The sequence below is a fragment of the Dipodomys merriami genome, unplaced genomic scaffold (assembly GCF_024711535.1).
Source record: "Dipodomys merriami isolate MVZ:Mamm:240054 unplaced genomic scaffold, mDipMer1.0.p SCAF_78, whole genome shotgun sequence".
In the NCBI taxonomy this organism is placed as follows: Eukaryota; Metazoa; Chordata; class Mammalia; order Rodentia; family Heteromyidae; genus Dipodomys; species Dipodomys merriami.
In genome coordinates, this window is record NW_027206379.1 from 350,940 (window position 1) to 365,695 (window position 14,756).

The following is a 14,756-nucleotide window of genomic DNA, read 5'->3' on the forward strand; positions in this document are numbered from 1 at the left end:
GGTGCTGGTGGTGGCACGCACACACTGCTGGGCCGGGGTTCGAGTCCCCGCAGCACCCTGCTTCCTTCCTACTCCGGCTCCAGGCTTCCTTCCCCCCTCCCGCCCCCAGGAGGTGGCGCAGGCCATGTCCCAGTGTCTGCCAGGCCCCTCGTCCCTGGTCCACCTGCTCTCACTGCTGCCGCTCTCCTTCCCCGGACCCCACCCTTGGGTGGCCTGTAGCCTGCTAGCTCCCGCAGCAGCTCCCAGAACTTGTGCAAGCGCTTTGCCCAGATGGACAAATGGGCATCTGGAAAAGATGCTTGGTGGAGGACACAGCGTCCCTGCCTCTGTGCTTGCTCAAACTGCAGGACCTCCATGTGCTCAGCTAACCAGCAGCCCTCGGAGCTCAGTCCTCAGTCCCTCAGCCCGTGGATGTGACTCAGTGGTAGATTCTAGCACATGCACAAACCTGGGTTGCCAGGACTGACAAAAAGAACCCAGTCTTTCTGGTTGTATGGCAGCTTCATTATTCTGGCATCACTGATGAGATCACTGGCCAATGGACTACCAACTCAACTTCACTTTCCTTTCTCTTGTCCCCAAAGGTTGGGTGGGTGGGACTAAAATCCCAGCCTTCTAACCATATAGTTGATTGTGCTGGCAACTTGAAGTTCTTTGAAGTTCTCTAGCTTTCTACTTCCCAGCAACTAGTCACAGCATGTCATCATGAAACCATAGTAATAATTTTGACTGGTATTCAGAATAATGTGTGATAAAGTAACTAGAGGGGGAGCACATGCTTGTAGTACCACCGCTAGGAAAGAAAGAGGCAGGAGGACTCGGAGTTCCAGGCAAACTTGGGTTACATAGAAAGACACTAGCTCAAAAATTTCCAGCTGGGGGGGCTAGGAAAGTGGCTCCGTGGTAAAGTGCTTACCTCACATGCATGAGGCCCTGGGTTTGATTCCTCAGCACCACATAGAAATAGCCAGAAGTGGTGCTGCCTTGAGCTGAAGAGCTGAGGGACAGTGCCCAGGCCAGTGCCCATGACCGACAAAAAAAAAAAAAATTTAGCTAGGTGCTGGTGGCTCACGCCTATAATCCTAGCTACTCAGGAGGCTGAGATCTCAGGATTGCAATTCAATGCCAGCCCAGGCAGGAAAAGTCTGAGACTCTGATCTCCAATAAACCACTCAAAACCGGAAGTGGCACTGTGGCTCAAGTAGTAGAGCGCTCACCTTGAGCTGAAGAGCTGAGGGACAGCGCCCAGGCCCAGAGTTCAATTCCGACGACTGACAAAAATAAAGACCAAGCAATAGCTGGCTTCCTGTTGCTCTCAGAAGCCCCTGAGTTCAAGTGCCAAACAGTACCAACACAACAGCAACAACACAAAGAACTAAATAACGAAATAAATGACAAATACAGATGCTAGGCACCAGTGGCTCCTGCCTTCCTTCCATCCTAGCTACTTGGGAGATCAGGAAGGTCAACATTTGAGGCCAGCTCTGAGCATATACACAAAACCTCCTTTCTCAACTAATAGTTGAGGCTAGTGGCACAGGCCTGTCATACTAGCTTTGTGGGAAGTTGATAAGAAGGATCACAGTTGGCGGTAAGATTTTTTTTTTTTTGGTCGGCTGTGGGGCTTGAACTCGGGGCCTGGGTGCTGTCCCTCAGCTCTTCAGCTCAAGGCGAGCACTCTACCACTTGAGCTACAGCGCCACTTCTAGAAGGATCACAGTTAAAGGATAGCCTAGGCAGAAAAGTCTTAAGAGACTTCTTGTCAACAGAAGAAGCTAAGCATGGTGGTTCATGCTTGTCATCTCAGCTACTTTGGGAAGCACAAAATAAGATGATCAGGGTCCAAGCACGCATCTGGACAGGAATGGAGATCCCATCTCAAAAACCACCTTGTGAAAGCCAGGCACGCGTGTCTCATGCCTATAATGCTAGCCACTGACTGGGGAGGGTGAGGTTTGAGAGACACCATCTTGACTAGTGGCTAGGTGCCGTTTTCATCAGTGACACAAGGAAACACAAAGAGGCGGATCACAGGCAAGGCCGGCCCAAGTGTAGAGCAAGACTGCATCTCCAAAACAGAACAAAAAAGCAAAAAGGGTTAGCAGAGTGGTCCAGGCGGTAGAGGGCCTGTTTCTGCCTTGCCTCACACGCCTGAGAGGTGCCGCCCACAGCCCAGCTGCACCACTGCATTGCTTCCCCAGGGGGCAGTATGCGCTCCTGAAAGGGCTGTAGGGGGGCGGAAATGGGACCTGCAGCCTGGGATAGCCCAGCTTCACTTGCCAGTTGATGAGCTGGGAGAGAGGCCTGGGAGGGCGCCGGCTCCCAGTGGCTGGCCCAGGGCTCTGGACTCCCTGCCTGGCAGTGGTGAGAGTCCAGACATGAACTGCACAGCAGGCCCCAGCCTCGTGGGTGCCTGATCGCCCCTCTGCAGCCAAGAGGCGCTCCCCAGTGAGCTCTACCCTGCTAAGGCCAGAGGTGCACCTCGGGGCTTCCTGCTGCCTGTGGCAGGGCCGGCTCTCCCTCAGGCCTCTCCACTCAGCCCCACACCTGGTTTCTGAGCCCCCGTCTGTCTTGCCCGTGTCTTGCCATCTAGAAATGAGGGGCCCACCTCCGCAGTTAACTCCCTGCTTGCAATGTTCCAAGTTATCCACCCGCTCATCCTTCTGGCTTTCATTCCAGCCGTGTTGCTCTCAGAAGCCACCTCCGCTGCGACGGGCTCCGTGACGCAGGCTCTTAACGCACAGCACAGCTGCTCCAGCCCGAGGTGCGTCAGAGCTGTTTATAGATGGGCTCAAGCCCTGCAAGGAGGCAAGCTCCAGAAACATGCTGGTTTAGGCCCAGAAAACGTCAGTCCTCGTGTGTGTGTGTGTGTGTGGTGTGTGTGTGTGTGTGTGTGTGCGTGTGTGTGTGTGCAAAAACAGCTTAGGGACAGTACCCAAGTCCTGAGTTCAAGCCCCAGGACCAGCACACACACACACACACACATACACGGCTATAAATACAAGGCTACTTAAAATAATAAACAGGGGCTGGGAAGGTGGTTCAGTGATAGAGTGCTTGCTAGCATGCATGAGGTCCTGGGTTCGATTTCTCAGCACCACGTAAGCAGAAAAAGCTGAAAGTGGCACTGTGGTTCAAGTGGTAGAGTGCTCACCTTGAGCTGAAGAGCTGAGGGACAGCGCCCAGGCCCAGAGTTCAGGCCCCACGACTGACCAAAATAAAATAAAATAATAAACAATAATTCTCTATATAAAGTTTTTCTCTTAAATTTTTTTCTTTTTGCTTTAGTCAGTTGGGGGACTCAGAGCCTGGGTGCTGTCACTGGAGGTTAGTGTTTTATTACTTTAAGCCACAGTGCCACTTGTAGATTTCTGGTGGTTGAGATATGTGTTCTGGTGGCTGAGAATGTGGCTTAGTGGTAGAGTTCTTGCCTAGCATGCATGGAGCCCTGGGTTCAATTCCTCAGTAGCACATACACAGAAAAGGTCAGAAGTGGCATTGTGGCTTAAGTGGTAAAGTGGTAGAGTGCTAGCCTTGAATAAAAGAAGCTCAGGTTCCCAAGTACTGAGTTCAAGCCCCAGGACTGTAAACAACAACAAAAAAAGAGTGTTCTGGACTTTCCTGCTCTGACTGACTTTGAACAGCGATCCTCAGCTCTCAGTTTCCTAGGTAGGATTACAGGCACGAGCCACTGTATCCAGCTATGTTTCTTACATTTATTATAGGTATTTTCTCATTTGTGTTGCTATATTAGTGGTTTACCTCAGTGGTAGTAGGTAAAAGTGCAAGACCCTGGGTTCAATCCCCAGTTCTGCAAATAAACAAAGTACGTCTTGTGTATTAAAATAGATCTACCACACTTTATAGAACTTGCTTTGGAAAAAAAAAAAAGTAAATTGGGTCATATACCAGTGACACACATGTAATCCTAGCTACTCAGGAGGCTGAGATCTGAGGGTCACAGTTGGAAGCCAACCTGGGCAGGAAAGTCTGTGAGACACTTCAATTAACCACCAAGATAGCCAGAAGTGGAGCTGTGGTAGATCAAGTGGTAGAGCACTAGCCTTGAGCAAAAAGAAAGCTCAGGACAGCATCTAGTCTCTGAGATCAAGCCCAAAGACTGAGGGGAAAAAAAAAAAAAATATATATATATATATATATATTGACTATGTGTCCAATATAACATCACACTTTATAGAGGGTTACTAGCATGGTAGTAAAGAAACATAATGTCGGGCTGGGAAGGTGGCTCAGTGGTAGAGTGCTTGCCTTGCATGCATGAGGTCCTGGGCTGATTCCTCAGCACCATATAAACAGAAAAAGTCAGAAGTGGCGCTGTGGCTCAAGTGGTAGAATACTGGCCTTGGGCTGAAGAGCTGAGGGACAGTGCCCCGGGCCCCACGACCGACCAAAAAAAAAGAAAGAAAGAAAAAAACGTGAGTGTTGACAAACATTGAATAAAATAGTGCTGAATTGTCGCTCCACCCTGTCCAGCAGGACCCTGGGTCACCTTTCTACCTAACAGAGCTAATTACCTCCCATCAATCCACTTAGCATGAGCTGTACCCCATCAAGGGTGAATCTGGCAGAGAGGCGCCTTCCCAGAGTCCCAAGGTTCATGCTCTGAGACTCATCTTGACTTACTTTCCAGTTTTGCATATGTTCGCTTAGTGGAAGGTGGATTAGGATTTCTGGAAGGTTTGCTGCCCTTCCTGATGACTCCAGTCCCCTGGGCTTTTGAGATTCCTGATCAGAGCTCTGCCAATACTGACAGGGGCTCAGAGGAGGAGGTAGAGAGCAAAACCAACAGAGGATTCAGCAGGCCCAGGCCTAGGGAGGCATGGAGGACAGAAAGTAGGCAGAATCCTAAGGAACTGGGCCATGTGAGAGGCAGAAGATGAAAGCCAGGAAGGGGCCTGTCAGGCCCCACTGTTCTGAGCCAGGTTTCCCTGCCTTTGAATAGAAACTAATATGACCCAAGCTATTAAAAGACCAAATGAAGCCGGGCGCTGGTGGCTCACGCCTGTAATCCTAGCTATTCAGGAGGCTGAGATCTGAGGATCACGGTTCAAAGCCAGCCCGGGCAGGAAAGTCCGTGAGACTCTTATCTCCAGTAAACCACTAGAAAACCGGAAGTGGTGCTGTAGCTTACCCTGGATAGCACAACATACAGAGGCCGTACTGGCCGGCTCAACAAGGCATGTTGCCAGGAGTAAGGTGGCCCTCCACATAGCCTAAGACAGGGTGTTCTCTCAAAAACCTGCCTTTGGAGAAACTGTTCTTTAAAGGAAAGGGGGAATTGTTAGGGGCCAAGAAGGCAGTTGGAAGATAAGGCCTCTTTTAGGCCTAAGCAAACACCTCCTCTATAAACAGTTCTGGTGAAAGACCCCCAGTGTTTGGGGTGCCCTTCGATCTGGAGAGACCCTCCCCCAAGGAACAACGAGACCACTTGTGCGGATGCAATCAGCAAGAGGTTTATTCAGGCATGCCCAGGCTCCCAGGTACACACGACCTCGAGATCCACAAGGTTCGGGTCGGTGGCTGGAAACCTGTTTTGACACACGGGTACCCGGGGCGACAAAGTCTATTGGGAGACTTGCGCGCCGGGGCACATGAAAGCACCCTCTTTTATGGGCAGCTGGAAGCAAGGTTACAGAAGCGAGATGCCTGGTTACAGGGTGTTGATTGGCTAATTTTAAGTCGTTTGGTGAGTCAGGTGAGCGGGTCAGGCGGAGTTCCTTAGCGGTGGGACCGGTGGGACTTTGCACAGGCAGTTGAGTTACACAGGTGTTGACTCAGAGACCCTTTGTGTTATTTTCTGGTTAATGGTCTAACCACAACATCCTGCCTCGCCTTCTTTGGTGTTTTCCACTCACATAGTTTCGCGGGGGGGGGGGGGGGGGGGGGGATGGACAGCAGTTTTTCTGGGGTACCTAATGGTCAAGCATGAACTAGGGTCTTTCACTGGAAAAACCACAGGATGTGCTTTTGAGATTAGCACAGCGGCCAAAAGGAAACAGCTTGACCTAATCTTAACCCCGGGACTTTCCACCCTTGCTTCTGCAAAGTTTTTTCATTCTTCCCCTTCCCCCTGTCCCTATGGGTATAAAAACCCTATCCCAAGCTCAATAAAGCAGACCTTGACGCGACTCAGACTGACTTTGTCTTTCTTTATGCGCTTGGTCTCCTTTCTCTCTCGCCCCCATTGGTTTTTAGGAGGCACCTCCTCAAGCCTAACGAATAACTGAACCTGCTGGACGGGTCAAGTGGCGCCCAACGTGGGGCTCGAGGTACGGTGGCCTACTGGACGGCATTGCAGAAGGGGACCCCAATTATTACAGGGTAGAGACGCCCGGACCGCATCGCTCGTGCACCGCGGGAAGTCTTGAGGTAAGTCCTGCCGTCCCATCAACCATGGGCAAAACACTGTCTAAAGAGGTTTTATTTATAAAAGAAATGAAAGGAGCTCTTAGGGAGAGAGGAATAAGAGTATAAAGAAAAGATCTTGTAAAATTCTTTTGCTTTGTTGGGGAAAAATGTCCTTGGCTAATTTTGATTGGCCCGGACAGTCATCCCCTTACCTGGAGTAAAGTAGGGAAAAATATTAATGATTTAGCGGCTAAAGGAGAAGAAATTCCCGAGGCCTTTTTTAGTTTTTATGGGATTATCAGGGAATTTTAAAAGAGGCAGAAAAAGGAAGAGATGGTACCCGCTTATTGATTTTAACGGAGGACTATCTAACCGAGTCGCGATATCCGTCTCGTAAAAGCGAAACAAAAGATGAAGATGACACCGCCGCTTTGCCCGGCTCGCGCACTCCTATAATAGACGAGCCGATTCCTGCGGCTCACTTAAGACCTCCTTTAATTCCTAACAATAAGAGGTCCGAACCCCCCTCTGAGGACAAAAAGATAGTTGCCATCAAAAAGGTTAGAGAGATAGAGCCATCTCCACCAGCCAAACCTTATCAACAAATATACCCTGTTATTTACAAAAATTCCCCTAGCGATGATTGGCTTGACCCCTCATCTGAAATAGATTTAGAAAAACAGGCGGCATGTTATGAGGAAGAAAGATATGGCCCTCAACCTGCCCCTCAGATTTATACACTTACAAAAAATCAGAAAACCAGGACTTTCAGTTGGCCCTCCCCTCCACCTTACGCAGACCCCTTTCTCCCATCTGCCCCACCACAAGAGATGTCATCCCTTCCGGGGTTAAAGGTCTCCTTAAAACTAAAGATTCTCTTTTAAAACAAGTAACAGAATTGAGAGATGTTCTCCATTTAAAAAAGGAATTACGCGACCTTACTTCCCAAATTCAAAATTTACAAGTAGATCTCACCAGCGAGACTTTTATAACCCCTCGCTCTGTTACCTCTGGTAAAAGGCCTGCCAGGACACCTCCGGTCGTAAGAGGCCACACAAACAAACCCAGACTTAAAATGCCAACTGCCCCCCTCTTTTTTCCTGTAATAACTCGTTCTGGCTCCCAATCTCAAAATCAAGATGGACAGGCTGACACCACTGAAGAACAGGAGGAGGAACAAGATCAGGGGTCCTCAGCCTCTGATGGGGAGGGGGACATCAAAGAGGAGATACAGGAAGGCCAAATTGTATATAAAAAACTAAAATTTAAACATATAAAAGAATTACATTCGGCAGTTAAAAACTATGGGCTTAACGCACCCTTTACCCTATCAGTGCTAGAGGGGTTAGGAGGAGAAGGACACTTATTGCCTCATGAGTGGAACAAAATTGTTCAATCAGTCCTAAACAGGGGCCAATATTTGACCTGGAAGGCTGAGTTTGTAGATAAAGCAGAGGCTCAAGTCATTATAAATAAAAAAAAAAAAAGTTCACAATTGGCATCATGGTCTTCTGATAAAATTACAGGAAAAGGCAAGTATGCTTCAGAGGAAAAACAACAAAAGCTTCCTGCAGGAATACTAATTCAAACTGCTCAAGCAGCTTTCGCCGCCTGGAGAGCTGTGCCCGCTGCGGGAGCCATGACCACCTCCCTTTCAAAGATCATTCAGGGCAATGATGAGCCATACTCTCAATTTGTCGCCAGACTGCTAGATGTAGCAGAGAGCGTTCTAGGCAATGAAGACACGGACAACATCCTAGTTAAACAATTGGCCTTTGAGAACGCTAATTCGGCCTGTAAAGCAGTTTTGAGGGGCAAAACTAAAACTTTAGATCTAAATGGTATGATTAAGCTTTGTAATGATATAGATTCTTTTTTTTTTTTTTTTTTTTTTTGGTCGGTCGTGGGGCTTGAACTCTGGGCCTGGGCGCTGTCCCTCAGCTCTTCAGCTCAAGGCGAGCACTCTACCACTTGAGCTACAGCGCCACTTCCGGTTTTCTGGTGGTTTTATTGGAGATAGGAGTCTCGCGGTCTCTCCTGCCCGGGCTAGCTTTGAACCGCGATCCTCAGATCTCAGCCTCCTGAGTAGCTAGGATTACAGGCGTGAGCCACCAGCACCCGGCATGATATAGATTCTTTTGAACATAAAATTTCAAAATCCATTAGTTTGGCCATTGGGGCCATGTTTCAAAACCAGACCCAGCCTTCTAAAAGGCCAGGACAAGTGCCTGGTTCTAAAAATTGCTTTAAATGTGGACAATTTGGATACTTTGCCAAAGAATGCCCCACTGCTCCGTTGGGCGGTACCCCTTTAACCACAACACAGGCTAATACTGTTGGGATACCCCCTGGAGTGTGTCCTAGATGTAAGAGAGGCCGTCACTGGGCTCGGGATTGCAGGTCTAAGACTGATATTAATGGCCAAACCCTGCCTGCGGTCCCAGGAAACGGGCTGCGGGCCCCGGTACCGGGCTCTGTCAGTCCATTACAACAACAGATGACTCTTACCGCCCAAAACCAAACCAGCCGCCAGTTCAAACATCACTAATGCAGGCTTATTCCGAGCCACTGCAGGCAGCGCAGGACTGGACCTGTGTTCCCCCACCTCCAGGATTATAACCCCGGAAGAGGGAATAGCTATCATAGAGTCAGGGGAATTTGGACCCCACCCCACCCACCGGGGATGTTTTTTCTTATCATAGGCCGAGCTTCAAGCACGTTACAAGGACTCCCAGTTATTCCCTCAGTAGTTGACGAATTAAAATTCTTGGTCCAAGCCTCACAAGGCCCGCTTACCATCTCTGCAGGCCAGCACATTGCTCAAGCCCTCCCACTGCCCGTGATAGGTCAATTCCCACACAAACATCCCCAGCGCAGCCATTCTGTCCCTGGGTCAACAGATATATTTTGGGTACACCAATTGACAGAGTCTCAACCAACCTTAAAACTCTTTGTAGAAGGGAAACAATTCCTTGGCCTTTTGGATAGTGGAGCTGACGCTACTGTCATTGCTCAAAAACACTGGCCTGATTCCTGGCCTTTAGAACCTACTACCACACATTTAAAGGGCATTGGACAAATTCAAAATACACTTCAAAGTGCCAAAATTTTAACCTGGGTCGATTCGGAAGGAAATACTGGAACAGTTAAACCTTTTGTAATAGAGGGACTCCCTGTAAATCTATGGGGGAGAGACATAATGACACAGATGGGGGTTATTATGTTTAGTCCCAATGAGACTGTTATTAACATGATGCTTAAGTCTGGATTCCTACCCGGTAAAGGGCGAGGAAGACACGAACAAGGAATAAGCCAACCCATTATGCCCACCCCAAAACAGGACAGAAAGGGTCTCGGGGCTGACCTTTTTTCTTTTCTTTTTTTTTTTTTTTTTTGGGTCCGGTCGTGGGGCCTGAACTCTGAGCCTGGGCGCTGTCCCTCAGCTCTTCAGCTCAAGGCTAGCGCTCTACCACTTGAGCCACAGCGCCCACTTCCGGCTTTTTTCTTTTTGCTTATGTGGAACTGAGGAATTGAACCCAGGGCCTTGAGCATGCAAGGCAAGCGCTCTACCACTGAGCCACCTTCCCAGCCCATGACCTTTTTTCTTAAGGACTGCTCCCCCTGCACTCCAAGCCGATAAAATAACCTGGAAATCTGATAATCCGGTTTGGATAGATCAGTGGTCCATGCCCCAAGAAAAGGTTCAAGCTGCCTTACAGTTAGTGCAGGAACAGTTGGAGCAGGGACATCTTGAGCCTTCCACCTCACCCTGGAATACCCCCATATTTGTTATAAAAAAGAAAAACGGAAGTTGGAGGTTGTTACAGGATTTAAGAGAGGTTAACAAAACCATGGAACCAATAGGAGCATTACAACCCGGGCTGCCCTCCCCTGTAGCCATTCCTAGGGGGTTTTTCAAAATTGTAATAGATATAAAAGATTGTTTCTTTTCCATCCCCCTCGATCCTGTGGACTGTAAAAAATTTGCCTTTTCCATTCCCATAGTAAATCATAAGGGCCCTAGGCCTCGCTTTCAATGGCGAGTACTACCACAGGGCATGGCCAACTCGCCTACCCTTTGTCAAAAGTTTGTGGCCCAGTCCATAGATCCGATACGCATTCAATGTCCTAATACTTATATTGTACACTATATGGATGATTTGCTAATAGCTGCCAACCAAGAGTCAGAGACACATCAAGTAGCCCAAGAGATAGTTAAAGCCCTACAAAACCGAGGGTTCCTCATATCTCCCGAAAAAGTCTAAACTTGTTACCCTTTCCTGTTTCTGGGTTTTCAATTAGAACCCGCTTTGATTTATGCACAAAAAGTTCAGATTAAGAGGAATAAATTAATTTGCTTAAATGATTTCCAAAAACTCTTAGGGGATATTAACTGGCTACGCCCATACCTCAAACTAATGACAGGGGATTTAAAACCCTTGTTTAATATCTTACAGGGAGATTCAGACCCTACCTCCCTCAGAAAACTTACGCCAGAGGCAGAAAAAGCCTTAATAAAATTAGAAGAGGCTATTTCACAACAAAAAAATAGGCTACTTTGACCCCTCCCTGACTCTTTAATTATATTTGCTACTGATTTTACACCCACTGGCTTGTTGTGGCAAAAGACAGTGCCCCTGTTATGGGTACATGCCTCTGCCTCCCAGTCAAAAGTGCTCCCTCCTACCCCCTTTTGGTTTCTCAGCTGATTTTCTCAGGACTTAGGACTTCTGCCAAATATTTTGGCAAAGACCCTGATGTTATTATTACTCCCTATTCTAAAGAACAGATCAATTGGCTACAACAAAGACAGGATGAATGGGCTGTCTTGTGCGCTGGGTTTCAAGGAACATTTGATACTCACATGCCTAATGATAGACTTGTTCAATTTTTAAACGTTACCCCCTTTATTTTTCTAAAAAATACCTGGACAAAACCCATTCCTAATGCGTTAAATGTTTTTATTGATGGCTCGAAAAATGACAAGGCTTCATATGTTATTAATAATAAATCCTATTTCATAACCACTTCTTTTAAATCTGCTCAGGTTGTAGAATTGTTTGCTGAATTTTATGTTTTTCAAAGTTTAAAAGACTTCCCCTTTAATTTGTTTTCAGATAGTCACTATGTTGTAAGGTCTCTATAAGTCTTAGAGATGGTTCCTGTTATTCAACCCACCACCCCTACTTTTCAATTGTTTTTTGAGATACAAAAATTTATTAGACAACGCTCATACCCCTTTTACATAGGACACGTTCGTGCCCATTCTGGCTTACGTGGGCCTCTAACTCAAGGCAATGAACTCGCTGATTTGGCTACCCGCACTATTGCTCTCTCCCAAACAGCTGATCCAGTGTCCCTTGCACAAGAAGCTCATAACATTCACCATCTTAATGCTCACACCCTGCGCTTAAAATTTTCCGTTACTAGGGAACAAGCAAGACAAATTGTTAAAAATTGTCAAAATTGCTTAACTTTGCTTCCTGAGCCCCATGTGGGAGTAAATCCATGAGGGCTCGTACCAGGACAGCTTTGGCAGATGGGTGTTACTCATATCCCCTTTTTGAAAGCTAAAATTTATACATGTCACCATTGATACCTTTAGTGGATTTATCTGCGCTTCCGCCCATTCCGGAGAAGCCACAAAAGATGTTATAAACCACCTTTTATATGTCTTTTCTGTTATGGGACAACTCAAAACTTTAAAAACAGATAATGGACCTGGATATACCAGTCAGAAATTTAAACAATTTTGTTCTCAAATGCACATAAAACATATTACTGGAATTCCCTATAATCCACAGGGACAAAGCTTAGTGGAAAGGGCCCTCAAACCTTAAAAAATACCCTTACTAAACTTGCCTCGCAGGAAACACTATATACCTTTCAGGGAAATTATAAAATATTGTTATCACATGCCCTTTTTGTGTTAAACTTTTTAACGTTAGATATTAATGGCAAATCTGCGGCTGAACGCCTCTGGCATCCTACCACACAAACAGATTATGCTCAGGCACTATGGAAAGATCCATTAACAGGACAATGGAATGGCCCCGACCCAGTAATCATTTGGGGCAGAGGATCAGCTTGCATATATAATTCTAAAGAAGGAGGAGCCAGATGGTTGCCTGAACGATTGATAAAGCCATATAATAAATCCCAGGTTAACACATGTAACCACCCAAGGGATTGTCCCTGAGAAATTTCTTTCTCTATTCTTTTGCAGGAAGAATGCCAAGGCTTTGGATGCTTCGCCTTCTGGGCTCTCTTCTGGCACTTGCCCATGTGGTGATGGCTGGTCTCGATCGACCCGTGGACACCAACACCCTTCTCAGACAGCTGTATGGCCCTCCCTGTGATTGTAGAGGAGGAAACAGCCTAAAAGTTACTTCCTCCACCCGCAGCGTTGACTGTGGAACTAAAACAGCTTATTTGGCTATACATTCGTCCAATATAGGGGGATTTACACAAAGTTGGGTGTGTGTCAGTAAACCCACATTACACCCCAAGGGGAGCCCATGTCCACAATCCTGTCAATTTGTTGACCAAATGAATGCCCGATGCTATAATGCTTTTTCAGAGTGCACCCACGGGGGTAAAAAATACTTTATTGCTAAGCCTCATTCCACACTGATTGGATCAGTTGGAGGTGATTGGTCTACTCAAATCAATATTAAGGGCACCTCCAACAAATATGCCTCCGCCTCCTGCAGTGCCACTCCGGGTAAAGATGCATGTTGGCCCACAGTTGCCCCCATACATGTTTCAGATGGAGGACCCACGGATGTGATCCGTGAAACATACGTTCAACAAAAAAATTCAACAGATAATTGACTCCATGTATCCACAGATTCATTATCACCCCTTACTTTTGCCAAGCCTAGAGGCATGGATATTGGCCCACAGACTGTTGATGTTTTGACCGCCACACACAGAGCTTTAAATATTTCTAATCCTAACCTAGCTCAGGATTGTTGGCTTTGTCTGGCATATGGAGCTTCTTGGCCATTAGCAATTCCGTCCTTTTTTAATAGTTCCATTAATGAGTCCCTTGTTTTCCCTTCCCCCAATAATTGCTCTTGGAATGTTCCCTTTAAGGTCCAACCTGTTGGTTTTAATTTCTCCCTTTGCTTTTATAATCATTATCAAAATAATAGCTATGATACTGATGTGGGAATGCCCTCTTTCTCTGTGTGTGGGGCGGTCATCAATGTGTCCACCCCCCTTTGCTCACCACAGAGTCAAGTTTTTGTCTGTGGTAATAACATGGCTTATACTGTGCTTCCCCAAAATTGGACAGGACTCTGCATTCTGGCTACACTACTTCCAGATATTGATTTAATTCCCGGAGACGAACCAGTACCCATCCCTACCTTTGATTATTTTAGTCCCCGGCCCAAAAGGGCAGTACACTTTATCCCCTTGTTGGTGGGGTTAGGAGTGACTGGTGCCTTGGGTACTGGGACTGCAGGATTAGCCACTGCCGTCTCCTCATACTCCAAGCTTTCACAACAATTAGCTGATGATATTACAAAAGTTTATCAACCTGTTCAAGATCTTCAGGATCAGTTAGATTCGTTAGCTGAGGTGGTTTTACAAAATCGCAGAGGTTTAGATCTTTTAACTGCTGACAGAGGTGGCATTTGCTTAACTTTACAGGAAAAGTGCTGTTTTTATGCCAATAAGTCTGGCATTGTAAGAGATCGAGTTAAAAAACATCAGGAGGAGATTGAAAGATGGCGACATGAGTTTTTTGAGCGCCCTATTTGGGCTGCTTGGGGGGGACTTTTACCCTATGTTCTTCCCCTCCTGGGTCCCCTTGTTGGATTACTTTTGCTTATTTCCTTTGGCCCTTGGGCTTTTCAGCGCCTTAGGTGCTTTATAAAAAATCAAATAGATTCTGCCCTTTCAAAGAATTCGGTGTCGGTGCATTATCATCGCTTAGAGACTCAGGAAAACCCTGAGAGGGACACAATTACCCTGGATAGCACAACATACAGAGGCCATACTGGCCAGCTCAACAAGGCATGTTGCCAGGAGTAAGGTGGCCCTCCACATAGCCTAAGACAGGGTGTTCTCTCAAAAACCTGCCTTTGGAGAAACTGTTCTTTAAAGGAAAGGGGGAATTGTTAGGGGCCAAGAAGGCAGTTGGAAGATAAGGCCTCTTTTAGGCCTAAGCAAACAACACCTGTATAAACAGTTCTGGAAAAACCATAGGATGAGCTTTTGAGATTAGCACAGCAGCCAAAAGGAAACAGCTTGACCTAATCTTAACCCCGGGACCTTCCACCCTTGCTTCTGCAAAGTTTTTTCATTCTTCCCCTTCCCCCTGCCCCTATGGGTATAAAAACCCTACCCCAAGCTCAATAAAGCAGACCTTGACGCGA

The 14,756-nt window shown here is 47.0% G+C and overlaps 1 long non-coding RNA gene across 1 annotated transcript; it reads left to right on the forward strand.

The window, feature by feature from the left end:
• The first annotated feature begins 5,939 nt into the window (after window positions 1-5,939).
• LOC138818734 (uncharacterized) lies at window positions 5,940-14,756 on the forward strand. Its single transcript, XR_011369210.1, has 2 exons — window positions 5,940-6,390; window positions 12,596-14,756. It is a non-coding gene; the product is annotated as an uncharacterized lncRNA (long non-coding RNA).